The 16,419-nt window shown below is 38.1% G+C and overlaps 1 long non-coding RNA gene across 5 annotated transcripts; it reads left to right on the top strand.

Annotated features, from left to right (window-relative positions):
- The first annotated feature begins 500 nt into the window (after window positions 1-500).
- LOC140890558 (uncharacterized) lies at window positions 501-15,015 on the top strand. Of its 5 annotated transcripts, none has more exons than XR_012152214.1 (3): window positions 501-1,737; window positions 3,214-3,530; window positions 14,972-15,015. It is a non-coding gene; the product is annotated as an uncharacterized lncRNA (long non-coding RNA). The 5 variants fall into 5 exon arrangements; XR_012152210.1 differs by lacking the exon at window positions 14,972-15,015 and adding an exon at window positions 3,884-4,175 and having other exon boundaries at window positions 3,214-3,526; XR_012152211.1 differs by lacking the exon at window positions 14,972-15,015 and adding an exon at window positions 3,884-4,175.
- The last annotated feature ends 1,404 nt before the right edge of the window (window positions 15,016-16,419 follow it).

Here is a 16,419-nt window from a genome sequence, read left to right as displayed (position 1 = left end):
CAATAAATATCTATTAGTAGTCCATCGACACAATCTCGTGCCTCACTACTGACAGCTACCTCGTATGATGAACTTAATCAACCTAACTCTGACAGAGTTAGCCAATTGACACTAGTAGTCTTTAGCACAGATTCCGTGTCACCTTAGCACTACTAATCGTTGTCTTGTTCACCCAAGGAAAACATCAAGATAAACTAACACTACAACAAATATGGCTTTTCGCAGCGCGATATCAACGACACACAATAAAAGCATGTCGTTGATGTTATTATTAACAGCGCGTGCATTTATGTGTGCTGTTAATATATTGATATCTTATAAAAATAACAGCATGCAATAGTTGGATGCTGTAAATTATAGTTTCAATGGCGAGCAATTAAATGCACGCTGTGCAAAATTTTAACAACGGCGTGCAATCTGCGCGCCTTGAATATTGTGAAATAAAAATATTATTTTCAAGGTCGCGTAAAGTAAAACACGCCGTTAAAAAAACACACCGCCAAAAGTCCCCAAATCTCTTTCCCTTCTCTCCGCTCTCTCCTCTTTCCCCTCTGATAGAAACCCTCGGAAGAAATACGTCCTTCTCTTGCGGCTCTCATTTTCATCATCGCTAGAGTCTGAATCCTCGGCTTGAAGTAGAAGAAATAATGCGAATGGTCGAGCTTGACGGCGATGAGATCCTTGGTTAAGGGCCACTAGATGTCGTCGAAGATGGATGCGAGAGATGCAATAGTGTTGCTCCCCTGAAAGGAGGCGGAGGATCCGAAAATCACCAGTGGCAAGCTCGACGGAGTAGTGTCTGTCGATCAAGTGAAGAATGGCACCAGGGATCGTGACAAGGGATTCCTCGATCGATTCCATACAAAATTGCAAAAAAAAAAAAAAAAAAATTTGCTCGGTCGTGCGAAGCCAATGAATCTGAGATTTCTTCCAAAACCAACACTTTTGCGTAGCAATAGAATTTCTACAGTGAAGCTAATCTAACTCTATAGCGTCTTTCCTATTTCCACCATTTCATCTGTTCTCACATGAAAAACAAGGTATTTTCTGTACCATTTTTTTTTTCAATTACATGTTTTTATATGAGAAAACAGCTATTTTTTTTTTTGCTCTTGGAATTGTCCATTTTTCATTTGTCAAGGTTCTTTTGTAATTGAGAATACTTCTTCCGTTTGGAAAGTTTCAATTTTTTTTAAATATTGGAGTTTATTATGCTTTTCAGCAGTCTGTGGAGAACAAAATGTTGCTGATTTAGGTTCTTTTAATTTTGCGACCCAGTTCCAATATTGTCATTATACACACCTGCCATGGAGCATAATTCATTGCTGAAGTCCTAAGTTTCCTCGTATTGTTTTGTAGCTTTTTCTTGTGTGGTTTCATTATTAGAAATTACTATGGTTCTAATTTGATTCTAGAAATAATTTGCTCGAGGTTAGTGTTTTAATTTGTTGGAGAAGAATCTTCCTGTAAGATGACTTTATCACAATAGACATGTTTGCATATGTTGTATAATGTTGCATTTTTTGGCGTTATGCTGGTACGTTTTGTACTTCCTTGACCTGTCAGGTATTTTTTTTCTGATGATGCGTTTTGGAAATGGTTGAACTTCGAGAAATTGATACAGCACGCGCTATATTAAGGCAAACCCAAGTGATGGGTTTCGTGAAACAGGAGCAGCCGGAACGATACCTACGGCTTGAGCATCTGTTAGTTCGGACTTATTTTGATCCCAATGAGGTAAGAGCTGAATCTTATTTACTGCCTCTTTCAGTGCTATCTATTTTGTACAGCCTCATGATTATAGGCTTTCATAAATAGTTGTTTCGCAGTTCCTTGGCTGATTAATGATTTTGTTGACCATCTAGTGCCTAGTGATAGCAGATTTATAGTCTCTCGTTTTTGCGATTTTTGGAGAATATCATAAATTCTGATTGCTTGAGATACGATTTTTATTGTTCTTATTTCTAAAGTTGTTAACTAGTAAATAAAATAAGTTAGGGAGAATTATTATTTTTTGTTTACTGGATAGTGGTCGTTCTTAGAAAGCAAAAAAAATAATAGCAAAGATTCTTGAATTATGCTCTTGTCTTGTAAAGATTTATTCATGGTCTGAACTAATAAAATGCTGGTATAATGTGACAAAGTTCCGTTCTGAAGACATACTATTTACTTTTAGGAATTTTCTGAAAAATTTCTAGAGACTTTTAAGTTTTTTTTAGGAATTAATAAGGATAAATAAGCAAATTACTAATGCAATGTTTGTTTACATTTTCAAAAAATATGTTCAATTGTTGAAAACAAATCATACGTATCTTTGATTAATAAGATAGGTTTTTTACGGTGTCCAGATTTTATTATAATTATAAGTTACTTAGATTAAGTAGTATGCCACAAAATATGTTCGCCCTTCATTATTGTAATTTGCACACTTCCCCCTTTTCCATTGGTTTAATTTATAAATTTTATATCTGCTGCTTCTACTTGTGGGAGTTGAAACTGATATTGGCATCATTCAGGTTGGAAAAAATACCAGTTTTGGTTACTTGTGCAGTATGAGAATCTTATATATTTTATGACAAGCATTAGAAATTGACTTGAGAGTTTTTCTTGACTTATCTGAGTTAGATAATATATTTCCAGATTGTTTCTTTATCAAAGTCTCTTGATTTAAAAATTTATTGTGGAATAAGATTGACTAAGTTTGAAGCCTTAGAACATAGTATCTCAGAACATAGTTTCTTTGTCACCTGATTCACATTTCTTACTTTCTGGCGGTAATCTTTAATACAGTAGCTTTTTCACAGGTCGATCCAGGCCTATCTTTGAGCATTGATAAAGATTTGCTTATTCATTCAAGTAGCATGGTGCTGGTTGTCTGATATTTAAATTAAGGGTTGATACCAAAATTATGTGTTCTTGATGCTTTTAGTTTTCTAGAAATTAAATCTCCCGACAGGATTACTCTGTTTATTTTCCGAATTCAGTTATTCGTTCATTTGAAAACTGTTAAGATGTTGAATTTCTTTGACATCTTAAGCAGGCCTTTCTCCCCTCCCACTTTTTTTCCTCTTAAAAATCAACAAGTTTACAGTAGATGGAAAGTTGTGACTACGTGACTTAATTGTGCTTTGCCAATTGGTAATGGTCAAACAAATTTTTCCACTTTGTTGGTTCTGCTGATTGGTACTGTTACATATTTAATTTTCTTCTCAGAAATGGTTGAAAGCATGAAAAAGGTTGCAAAAATAAATGTTGAATCATCGGTCGATGAGAGAAACATACTTTCCATTGGATACAAGAATGTAATCGGTGAACGCAGAGCTTCATGGCGCATCATGTCGTCGATTGAGCAGAAGGAAGAGGCCAAAGGAAACGAAAACAATGTTAAACTGATTAAAGATTACCACTAGAAGGTGGAGGATGAGCTATCCAAAATTTGCTTTGATATTCTTAGTCATTGACAAGCATCTAATTCCCTCTTATGGTTCAGCAGAAGCTACTGTATTCCCTCTTCTAATTCATATGGGTCGGTACGCACTATTTTTCACATTTGTTACTTTTTTTCTATTTTAATTTCAGAATATAAGTTACCTCTGCATTTTGATTCGTGTCACACAACCTAAAATATTCAAACGAATGAAGACCAGGGATATATTACTCATGTTTTACATTTAAGACTGATATATTTTATTGAGCTAGTTTGACTTCGATTCGAAACTTGAAAAATAATGTATTTTTAACTCATGCTTGCGTTGAATTAGAATTCAAATTTGCAAAAGGTCACAAGAAAAATTACAATTTTGATTATTTGCAGAAGTTCAAAAGAAAAAATGGGCAACCTAATTTTTTTATTTTATTAGATATTATCTTTTTTTATTTGTAGAAATAAATAGAAGAATGTCCACCTGAATCTCAAAACACAACATTGTAAATGATGCAATTAGCCCTGTATTTGGCAAAGAAGCTCGAGTAGAGTGCGCGCAATGGGCGTTGGCATTCATAATCAAAAGTTGGAGCTCTGTGTGATTGATATAGATTCTACTGCTTTGAGTGTATTAAAACGCTTTGAGTGTATTAAAACTCTAATCATTGTTATGTGTATCTAGTTTGTGTTTATAGTTAAAATTTGTGCTTAATTGTAAAGATATGATTTTTTTGATTTTCATGAATGAAATTGGAATATTTTGTTTAGTTTTTCATTTTAATTAGTATATTTTGTTGGTTGAAGTTTTATGTTACATTTGAATCATATATGACTATAAACGGTGGTGTCAATATTTTTTCGTGATGAAAATGTGTACTTTCAATAGTGTTTTCGCAGCGTGCTTTGCACGCTACCGATGTGAGTTTTCGCGGCGTGCATTGCGGGCTGCCGATATGAATTTTCGCGACGTCTTTTGCATGCCGTCGATGTGCGTTTCCGCAGCTTGCTTTTGTGCGCTGTCGATGTGAGTTTCCGCGGCATGCATTTTGCGCTGCCGATGTGAGTTTTCGCGGCGTGCTCTGTGCGCCGTCGATGTGAATTTCCGCGGCGTGCATTGTGAGCTGTCGATAGCCCATGATTTTCAACAGCTTTTAATTATGCAGCGTTTGATGCACGCTGCGGATAGCGGATTTGCGTGCTGCTAAAAATCATTTTTGTTGTAGTGTAAGCCCATTTCCATCCCATGGAAAATCCTATGCTCAACCTCTGAAAATATCAGACAGTACTTAGCGCAACCACTGGACTCACTATCCTTACCTCGTTCATTCAGAATGGACACCACGACTCGTCAAGTCCAAGAAGAATAACTAAAGAATCCCAAAGATTTCCACAATCTTCGGACACTCTCCTGATCATATCCCTTGTTAAGATTGTGCAACCGTTCAAGACTAAGGTAGCTTACCTAAATAACCCACCTGGACAACCACGAAGGTTTCTAAGCCTTCTAACTCAGATCTAGGAAGTTCTAAGCATCCTATTGGAAATCCGGAAGTGGCATAGAGATCCCGACGTCGAGGCGAAGATGTGCCTAAGTTTTGAGGCAATTGTCATCAGCGGGCTGACAACGGACGCAGGTATAGCTATGGTCTCCTTAAATTATTTAGGAGTATGCAATAGCTTAGTTAAGGCTTTCAGAGCTTAATTATTGATGCATGGGTATTTGCATTGTAGAGTTGATGATATGCTTGAAACCTAGAGTGGGACTGCTAGGAACTGCCTGTAGTAAGGTATGCATGTACAGACTGAGATAGCCAGCGGGTTTGCATGCTTATATGTTGCATTTATGTGTCATATTATTATGCAGCATGTGCATATCATATTGTGCCTGTCCATCTTTTGAGATGAGCCATGTAGGGCCGCTCAGCCCTGTTTGGATGGTTGATGTCTAGGGCCTAGTGACTGACGGGTCATGGGTGATTAGCATCTGGGGACATAGTCTACGTCTTGTTGGAATGAGCAGTGTACGCAGGGTTTGCTCCCCGGGTTGTACGACTCATTTCCTAGGCGCCATTACTGAGCAGTTATATATAGTTATCCCAGATATGGATACCCTATCATTTGCATGCATCATATTTGTATGTTTTACCCAGTGCTTTCGTATTAAGCTTAGAGCTCACGTCCAGTCTTTTCTGTTTATCTTGACCCACCATTCGATGGGGCAGGTGTAGGTGCAGGATTGAGCACCAGAAGCTTGGAGTAGCCAGTGACCAGTGAAGACAGCAGAATTAGCTGTAGGTTTTGCCTTTAGGCTATTTATTCAATTTGGTTGTATAAATCGAATTGGTTTAACCGATTGTATTCTGCCGGTCTGTTTTTATTTAAGTCTTCCGCAGCGATTTATTTAAATACATGTTTAATTATGCTTTTAAACTCTGATTAGGTAGTGGATTAGGGTCACTACATTTTTGGTATCAGAGCATATGCATGCAAGAGACTTGGGATATAGTAAAAGAGAATTTGGGTTATCCTTATAGGATGGATGAGACCTTGGAAGAAGTGATGATGCGGCAATTAGTTTGCCCAGAAACTATCATCATCGGCAGGATTTCTAAAGATTTGGCTTATGGGATTCCAGCAAGTGCGGACAGGAGTAATGGATCGTGTCCGAGTTTTCAACACTTCTACTCATGTGGATCCTATCTTTGGATCGAGTACCGGATGCCAGAGGCAGTGGTATAGGATTGGGAGGACTTACTTGATGCTTGCATCTGTACAGTCATTACCATGATGACACTACTCTTAAGATTCTCCAGTCGTAGTTGGAGAGATTTTCATGCGGAACATAGTTTTGCCGGTATGCTTGTATCGATGCGTTCGGTAGGCACACGGAAAATTTCATGTTCAAAAGCATGATATGAATACAAGAAGAACACTGATGGTAGATCGTGAGCAGAAGGGGTCGACTGACATGCACTGACGCAGAGCATAGCTGGTTAGCTATCACGAGCCATTTCTCCAGAGTTCTTCATAGGAGGACATGTAGAGAGACTTGGTCGGGAGTATGCTTGTATCGATGCGTGTGTCGATTATAAGCTTCATGCTCAAGAAACGAAGACTAGTACGATGATTTAAATACTGTATTGATGTAGTTGTAAACAGTATTTCAGTTGTAATGAATCATCATACTTTGGTTGTATCATTTCAAGTTCAATTGTACATTTCATTGTATTTTGAATACTGTATGTATTACATGAGATTGTAATAAAGATAATTGTATATAACTTGAAATAAGCGATACATGTTTTATTTATCCAGCAATTCGTGAATGATCGCATGATTGCTCGGAAGGTTGACTTGGTTTTAGTTGATTAGTGTTCAACTGCTATAGCTCATGGGATTTGAGTGGGCCGACTGTGACAGTGTGACTTGCGGTTAGTCTAGGCATTTTCCTAGGATTGACCTAGTTAGCCGGTGGACTAAGTTAGTGCCAGCGATGAGTGGACTCATCTGGAGGCATTAAGGGTATTTTTCGATTTAGAATGTTTGGGCTTTATTCTAGATTGTTTTCTTAGAACAGTAGGCTGTCTGACCTTCGTTGAGACTTGTGATGATGGGTTTTCATCGGGATACCAGGTCCAGTATATGCCGAGAGTTGTGGACTATGACCATGACTAGACGTGATGGAGCGCGACCCTATGCCAGTGTTACTCTGGGAAGTACTTCAGAGGGTACCTGGGAGCCTTTGTGCTTCGGGATTGGCGGTGGGAAGGCTACTCAGTCTAGGGATTTGGTAGCAGTCACGACAGGGTATGACCTTGGATTAAGATATCCGGTTTGATATCGATGGTTCGATATCGTCTGGTGTGCCAGAGATATAGGTTGAGTATTCTGTTGTGGGAACCAGTCTTGGAGGAATTTCCTTGACGAGTGTGTACCTTGAGCATATAGGTATTAACCTTTGGGATACTGCTAGACGTGTGTGTTGGAAAAACGGTGATCAGATCAATCAGAATTGATACCCGGTGCAGCGGAAGTTTAAAAATTTTATATGGAACGATTCCATAATGGGTATCAAAACTTTACGATTAAATTGTGCGTGTAAAAATTAAATCACAATTAAATTTTTACCTCCAATCTCGAAACGAGATTATGGACACCAACAGATTGCTCTGCTCTTGTTGTATATCCCAGGAACTGATGGACGAACAATTCTTCAATCAGGTCCACGAACAGAATTCGAATCCCTCTGATAGATTGAACTAGAAAATCTATCAGAAGTTTCTACGAAGAGAATTAACGAATTTGATCCGTTAAACCAGACTGCAAATTCAAAATTCACAGGCTGGAATTTTCGAGCAGAGAGGGAGAGGGGGGCGGCCACTTAGAGAGAAAAACAGCTAGGGTTTTCGAAAATTGTGACCTCTGTTATGTAATTTCTGTACTGCAATAACTTATTTATAATGTGGGCTGCTTACAGCTTAGGGCCCATTAGTCATAAGTTCAAGCCTGACAAGCAAAGCCCGCATGTTCAGAAATTAATATAAAATTCATCGTGACTCAGATTGATAAACCAATTTCACCAATGTGCACAGAAACCATTTCTGCATCTTTTAAAGTCAAGATAAATTTTCTGAATCCGAATTCAGTGATTTCCAAAAATGCCCATCCCTATGTCATTTTAGGAAATCTTACTCCCTCTACTCTTAAATAAGAAGTCCCACTTCTTTGTTCATTAAATTTAACTCTTTAAATTTAATTATCTCAACGGGGATTAAAAATCCGTTACTTGTGTGACCCTCAATGGTTCAGGGATACAGCTAGCCGTGAGCTCACAACTCCTTGTGACTCGGAACAACAATTTTCGACTTGCCCATCGAATCATGGTAAGAGCGCCTAGCAACATCGCCCCATGATTCCCTAGGTATCACTGATAGTGCCTGCAAGAACCTTTTGGTTAGCGTACAGTACGGTCCCTTCAACCATATATCCCGATCGAATCAACAACCATTGGTAAATCGAGAGTCGTTCGAGATTCGATAACTATGCAATACATCTTGAAGATCAAATAGTGACATCGCATGTGCTACTAAGAAATCATTTCTTAAAACACATCATGTACTCTGGCCAGAGATTCGTCACACTAATATCTCCTCAGATTGCATAGGATATCCACACTCGCAAGTATGTGGTGAATCCTTGTCAACAAAGCATCGACTCCTATATGTGTCGTAATTGTACCCAATCCCGACACCTGATGACCCCAATAGAGTCGGTAAACGAGTCAAAACACAGTACTAGCATATAGAGTCTCAATGATGTTTCAAGTAGTAAGGACTAATGGTGTACAACCAAAACCGCGGACTTTATCCACTCGATAAGTGATAACCACTTGGAAAGTCCGGATAGGGTAGTTCGATCATTCATCGTATGAATATCCATTTGCATGATTTGAACATCTCTATGTTCCATACCAATGAAACGTGGTATTCGGCATCGCAAATGCTAGTCTCAATCTCGAGCGATCCTTATCCCTATTAACGGACGGCTCAATCGACTAGGAACTGTTTAGAATATACAGTGACTATAAGATGTGTTTCATGATAGCCATCCCCATGTGCCACCACATTTTACATACACTATAGTATATTCAAGGTCTTCATCTAAACATCTTATAGTATGTCACAACATAATAATATGATAAAAGATAAAGTAAACGCCATTATAAAAGTGTAAATTATATTAAACAAAAGATTGTTTATACATAGAGTCATCAAAGCCCTTAGCAACAAGTTGGCTCACCGGGCACCCACTCTTTCAATCTCCCACTTGCCCTAAAGCCAACTAGTCATACTACGTAGACCCATTGCTTCGCGATGTTTGTCAAATAATGGTCCTGGCAAGGGCTTAGTAAGGGGATCAGCGATATTGTCTGTAGAGGCCACTCTCTCGACAGTGATGTCTCCTCTTTCCACGATCTCCCGGATGATGTGGTATTTCCTCAGTACGTGTTTGGATCTTTGATGAGACCTTGGTTCCTTTGCCTGAGCAACGGCACCCGTGTTGTCACAGTACACCGGGACTGGACCAACAACTTCAGGAATAACGCCCAACTCTTGGACGAAATTCCTCATCCAAACGGCCTCTTTAGTAGCAGCTGATGCCGCAATGTATTCTGCCTCAATGGTGGAATCCGCTGTGGTGTCCTGCTTGGAACTCTTCCAAGAGACAGCACCGCCATTGAGCATGAACACAAATCCAGAGGTTGACTTCGAGTCGTCCACGTCACTTTGGAAGCTAGAGTCGGTATAGCCTTCCAATTTCAGTTCTCTTCCTCCATATACCATGAACATATTCTTAGTCCTTCGTAAGTACTTAAGAATGTCCTTCACGGCTTTCCAATGCATTTGACCGGGATTAGCTTGATATCTGCTCGTGACACTCAGAGCAAATGCTACATCCGGTCTGGTAGATATCATCCCATACATGATACTACCTATGGCTGACGCATATGGTACATGTGTCATTTTCTCTATCTCTTCATCAGTCTTGGGACACATGGACTTGGATAGAGAAACTCCATGACACATAGGTAGATGTCCTCTCTTGGACCCATCCATTGAAAACCTTTTCAATATGGTTTCGATGTAAGTTGATTGAGTGAGTCCTATCATTCTCTTAGATCTATCTCTATAGATCTGTATCCCTAGAATATAGGATGCCTCACCCAAATCCTTCATCGAGAATCTACCTGATAACCATATCTTTGTTGACTGCAACATCCCTACATCATTCCCAATGAGTAAGATGTCATCAACATAAAGTACTAAGAATGTCACAGCATCCTTAACTACTTTCTTGTACACGCACGGTTCCTCCGGGTTCTTGATGAAACCAAAATCCTTTATTGTTTCATCAAATTTCTGGTTCCAACTTCTTGATGCTTGTTTGAGACCATAGATCGATCTCTGAAGCTTGCATACCTTATGCTCGCTTCCCATGGATGTGTATCCCTCAGGCTGCGTCATATAGATCTCTTCCTTAATGTTTCCATTAAAAAATGCAGTCTTCACATCCATTTGCCATATCTCATAGTCATACCAAGCAGCTATGGGAATAAGGATTCTTATGGACTTGAACATTGCAACTGGTGAAAAGGTTTCATCATAATCAACTCCTTGTCTTTGAGTATAACCTTTCGCCACCAATCGTGCCTTGTAGGTCAATACCTTACCATCAGGCCCAAGCTTTCTCTTGTAGATCCATTTACACCCTATTGGAACAATTCCATCGGGAGGATCTACTAAAGACCAAACTTGGTTTGTATGCATCGAATCTATTTCCGACTGCATAGCTTCAAGCCATAAATTTGAATCCGCATCAGAAATTTCTTCCTTGAAGTTTCTTGGATCATATCCAATGTCGGGTTCATCTTGATCCCCTTCAAGAAAAAGACCATATCCAACAGGAGGTCTAGAAGTCCTCTCGGATCTTCTAAGTATAGGCGTGTCCTCTGAAGATTCTTGAGGTGTAGGATCATTATTTTGTATTTCGGGTTCTTCTCGAATTTCTTCGAGTTCCATCATCACGCCTTTCTTATCCAATAAGAACTCCTTCTCCAAGAAGGTGACATTCCTTGAAACAAACACCTTTGTTTCAGCAGGATGATAGAAATAATATCCGATTGAATTCTTCGGATACCCTACAAAATAACATAAGGTGGATCGACTATCCAACTTATCTCCCACTGTCTGCTTCACGTAAGCTGCACATCCCCAAATCCTCAAGTACGAATACTTAGGAGCTTTGCCATTCCATAACTCGTATGGTGTTTTGTCCACTGCTTTGGTGTGGACGTTGTTCAACAACAACACCGCCGTTTCAAGCGCATAGCCCCAAAACGAAGGTGGAAGCTCAGTGAAGCTCATCATGGATCGAACCATGTCCAACAAAGTTCGATTACAACGCTCCGATACACCATTCAGCTGAGGTGTCATAGGAGGAGTCCACTGAGAGAGAATCCCATTCTCTTTCAGATAGTCCAAAAACTCGGTACTTAAGTATTCTCCACCTCGATCCGATCGAATTGCTTTAATACTTTTACCTAGCTTGTTTTCTACTTCAGCCTTGAATTCTTTGAACTTTTCAAATGCTTCAGACTTATATTTCATTAAATATAAATACCCATACCTTGAATAATCATCAGTAAAGGTAATGAAGTAGGTGTGGCCAAATTGAGTACCAATTCTAAATGGACCACAAACATCTGTATGGATCAAATCCAACAGATTTTGACTACGCTCAGGTTTCCCTTTAAAAAGAGATTTAGTCATTTTTCCTTTCAGGCAGGACTCACAAGTAGGTAGAGAGTTAATATCAGACATATCAAACATGCCCTCTCCCACTAGCTTGTTCATCCTCCTCGAGGAAATATGACCTAGCCTAGCATGCCAAAGGTTTGCCGGGTTTTGACTATCGATTTTTCTTTTGTTTGTTGTTACCGGTTTATCAACATAATTTATTGGAACGTCTTTTAATTTTAAGTTATATAGATCATTTTCAATTTGTCCATTTTCAATCAAACATTCATTCTTGTAAATATTGCAAATCCCATTCACAAAATTGCAAGAAAAACCATCTCTATCAAGCATAGAAACAGAAATAATGTTTTTAATCAAATCTGGAACAAATAAAACATCTCTCAAAAGTAACTTAAAATCGTTCTGCAAAATTAAATAAACATCTCCCACAGCTTTGGCTTTAACTCTGGAACCATTCCCGAGCCTTGACTGGGTCTTACCCATCCTTAGCCTATTACTTCTTGTCATCATTTGCAACTCATTGCAAATATGAGATCTACATCTGGTATCCAATACCCAAGAAGTAGTATTAAGAAAAACATTTATTTCAATGTAAAACATACCCTTTGCAGTTCGCAACTGCTCGAGTTATTTCTTGCAGTTACGTTTCCAATGACCGGGTTTCTTGCAGTGATGGCAAACTTGTTTAGACTTGTCCAATTTTGCATGTAACATTTGGCCTTGAGATCATGGTCCAACCATTTCTCTAGTTCGGCCAACCTTTTGGCAGTTACATCAGCCGGGGCTGTTTTCGGAGAAGCCTCTTCTAACACTTAGAAAATCTTTTCCGAACTTAGGACAATATTAACTTATGGAATCATTCTGTATTGTTTGCGCCAGTAAGTTTATTTTGTTGGAGAATTGAAACATGTGGATTACGAAGATTCATCTTAATGATATACTGAGATGAAACAGACAATTATCGATGATTGTTTAATTAATTTACTAAGACATAAAATAGGCAAAATTTATTTTATGAATCTCACTCCCACTATTTTAACGATTTCACTACCCTCTAGTGAAAACGGGAAACTGTTTTCCTTAGTGGGAACATGGAGTCCAATTGACAAACTATGGTCCCGAATAATATCAGCCAACCATAATTTTCAAAAGGTAGAGCCCAATTGCTTCCAAAGAAACCTCCACGTTTTTACCTCATGTCCAATAAAGGCCCAATAATATGACGCCGTTTATTGTGACATGTCAAGATGACCCATCAATATTGTGATGGACGGTCGCCATGTGGATCCCCCAATAATATGAGTCGATCCCATGGGAGTTCCACCCAACTTACAACATGTGTCGATCCAATGTACAGCTTTCCGACGAACGGGCCCCCCCAATAATATGAGCCGGACCGTATCCGCGGGTAGCATCTCATACATTGATCGTTGATGGAAGGTAGGAACATTTAAACAATATTTAAATTTCCTTTATATATCTTGATATCAATTTTAAATCATATTTAAAATGAGGGATTTTAATTTTGAAAATTTGTCTCATCATTTAAAATTCGTATGCTTGTGGGATTCATACAATTTAGTCTAAAACATGCATACAACGATAATATCATATATTATATAGGATGATCGATTTCATTTCTAATCGACCCGTGGTTGCCAATCACGAGTCTAAGTCCAATCCTAGGTAATATGCAGGTATGCAATGCAATCCTATTACATTGAGCTTCCAATTTACATTTCTTCAGTCTTTATTGTCTGCTGGGCCCACCTCCGTCTTTAAATCTTCATCTCTCACTAAGTCTAATGTATTTACAATAAATAACTATGACAAGTAGGGGATACATTTTAAGGGGTGGGAACGGGCCATAAACCAGGCCCACTTTTATTACATATGACAATTCATATTGGGCCATAAACCAGGCCCACTTTTATTACATATGACAATTCATATTGGGCCATAAACCAGGCTCATTAATAAATCCAACAACAATAAAAACAAATGTAAATTCCTAACATACACCTACAAAATTGGTCATGGCAATCGATCATCCTTATCCAATAATATTTAATTCAAAATTAATTTATTGGATAACATGCAATGGCAATTAAATTAAAAGGATAAAATCATATTCCATATATAAAATCTTATTTTACATACAAAATCATATTTTATATTTTTATCAAATAAAATCATATTTTACATATAAAATCCAATTTTATACATAAAATCATATTTTACTCAATTTTATACATAAAATCATATTTTAAGTTTAATTATGTGTTAAATGGGCCTAATTAAATCCAAAAATTTAATTGGGTTTCATTTAATTATTTGAGTTGAATTTAATTGTTATTAGGCTTAATTAAATTAAATTAAGTTAGCCCGATAATTTTTATGGGCTTGGGAGCCCATGAAAGTTATTGGGCCAGTCTTTGGGCTTTTGGGCCCATTGGGCCAGATTGAGTTGCTATTGGGCCAATTATGTGCTAATGGGTTTTAATTGATTTATTGGGCTTAGAAATGTGATAATGGGCTTAAGTATGTAAATGGGCCAGTCTCAGTGTTAATGGGCCAGAATGTAAGAAAATGGGCTTGAGTGTTAGGGCCAGCAGTTCAGTTCAAACCATGAGAAATTTCATGTGTCCTAATTATATATTTAATTATTTTATGCATGAAAATTATTTTAATATTTATATGTTAGTATAAAAATTAAATTAAATATATATGAAGGACACATATTTTTATTTAAGTACATGCATTCATGAAATAATTTTTATGGCATGATTTAATGTTTAAGGTTGAGCAAGAAAATAATTTTATGTTGGAAGTTGAAGTAGTGTGACAATTTAAGGGGGCAAGCCTCCACATGTTAAGGGCAGTTTACTGTCAATTTAAGGGTAGTTTACTACCAGTAAGAGGTGATTCATCACCGTCGCATACGTTGGTTTTAAGAGACTGATCAGTCGAACCTTTTAAGTTTAAGGTTACACTATGGATATGACCATGCGATGTTAGAAAAATGTTATGCTCAACAATGTTTATGTATGTATTATATGATTATATTTAAGATCAAGTTTAAGTAAGATTTTAAGTTATGATTCATGATTTTTAAGCATGCCCATTCATGTATATGTTATGTATTAGTATTTCAGTGATTTAAATTATTTTAAATCCTTGTTATGTTAGCATGTTGGGCCTCTAGGCTCACTACACTTATATGGTGCAGGTGAGTATGTAGAGGAAGATGTAGTACCTACCGGCGGCGAGGACGTATGAGCAGACAGGCATTGATCCCACGCAGCCGTCGTTTGAGTCAATATGAATATTTTTAAGAATTTTTAAACCCTGTTATTTATTTATTTCTTTTAAGTCATTTCAGTGGCGAATTTTAATACTATTTTTATTAAGTAATTTATTGCATGCAAACTTTTAAGTTAATTGTTTTGACAGTATTTTATTTAAGTTTGACTAAGATATTTAAGTATAAAATGTTGCATTTTATTTAAGTTATTTTTAAATCTGTTTATTGTTGTGCATATATGTATGGGCATGAATGTACATTTATTTTACTTAGGATAAAAAAAAAAAAATTTCCGCATATATTATTTTAGAATGTTTGGGTCGTTTCAGTTTCGAACCGGGTTCGGAGGCTCCGAACTTCTTCTATAAATAGAGGGCCGAGATTTCATTTTCAAGTGCACCTTTTCCTCTCTTCTCTCTGATTTCTAAGCCTTCTAACTCAGATCTAGGGAGTTCTAGGCATCCTATTGGGAATCCGGAAGTGGCATAGCGATCCCGACGTCGAGGCGAAGATGTGCCTAAGTTTTGAGGCAATTGTCATCAGCGGGCTGACGACGGACGCATGTATAGCTATGGTCTCCTTAAATTGTTTAGGAGTATGCAATAGCTTAATTAAGGCTTTTAGAGCTTAATTATTGATGCATGGGTATTTGCATTGTAGAGTCGATGATAGGCTTGGAACCTAGAGTGGGACTGCTAGGAACTGCCTGTAGTAAGGTACGTAAGTACAGACTGAGATAGCCAGCGGGTTTGGATGCTTATATGTTGCTTTTATTGTGCCTGTCCATCTTTTGAGATGAGCCATGTAGGGCCGCTCAGCCATGTTAGGACGGTTGATATCTAGGGCCACTACTGACGGGTCATGGGTGATTAGCATCTGGGGACACAGTCTACGTCCTGTAGGAATGAGCAGTGTACGCAGGGTTTGCTCCCCGGGTTGTACCACTCATATCCTAGGCGCCATTACTGAGCAGTTATATACAGTTATCCCAGATATGGATACCCTATCATTTGCATGCATCATATTTGTATGTTTTACCCAGTTCTTTCGTATTGAGCTTAGAGCTCACGTCCAGTCTTTTATGTGTATCTGGACCCCCCATTCGACGGGGTAGGTGTAGGTGCAGGATTGAGCACCAGGAGCTTGCAGTAGCCAGTGACCAGTGAAGACATCAGGATTAGCTGTAGGTTTTGCCTTTAGTCTATTTATTCAATTTGGTTGTATAAATCGAATTGGTTTAACCGGTTGTATTCTGTCGGTCTATTTTTATTTAAGTCTTCCACAGCGATTTATTTAAATGCATGTTTAATTATGCTCTTAAACTCTGATTAGGTAGTGGATCCGGGTAGGGTCACTACACACACCCCTGCTGC

This window comes from Henckelia pumila, chromosome 3 (assembly GCF_033568475.1).
Source record: "Henckelia pumila isolate YLH828 chromosome 3, ASM3356847v2, whole genome shotgun sequence".
Classification (NCBI taxonomy): Eukaryota; Viridiplantae; Streptophyta; class Magnoliopsida; order Lamiales; family Gesneriaceae; genus Henckelia; species Henckelia pumila.
The sequence above is the reverse complement of the archived record's forward strand: the minus strand, read 5'-3'. Positions and strand labels throughout refer to the sequence as shown.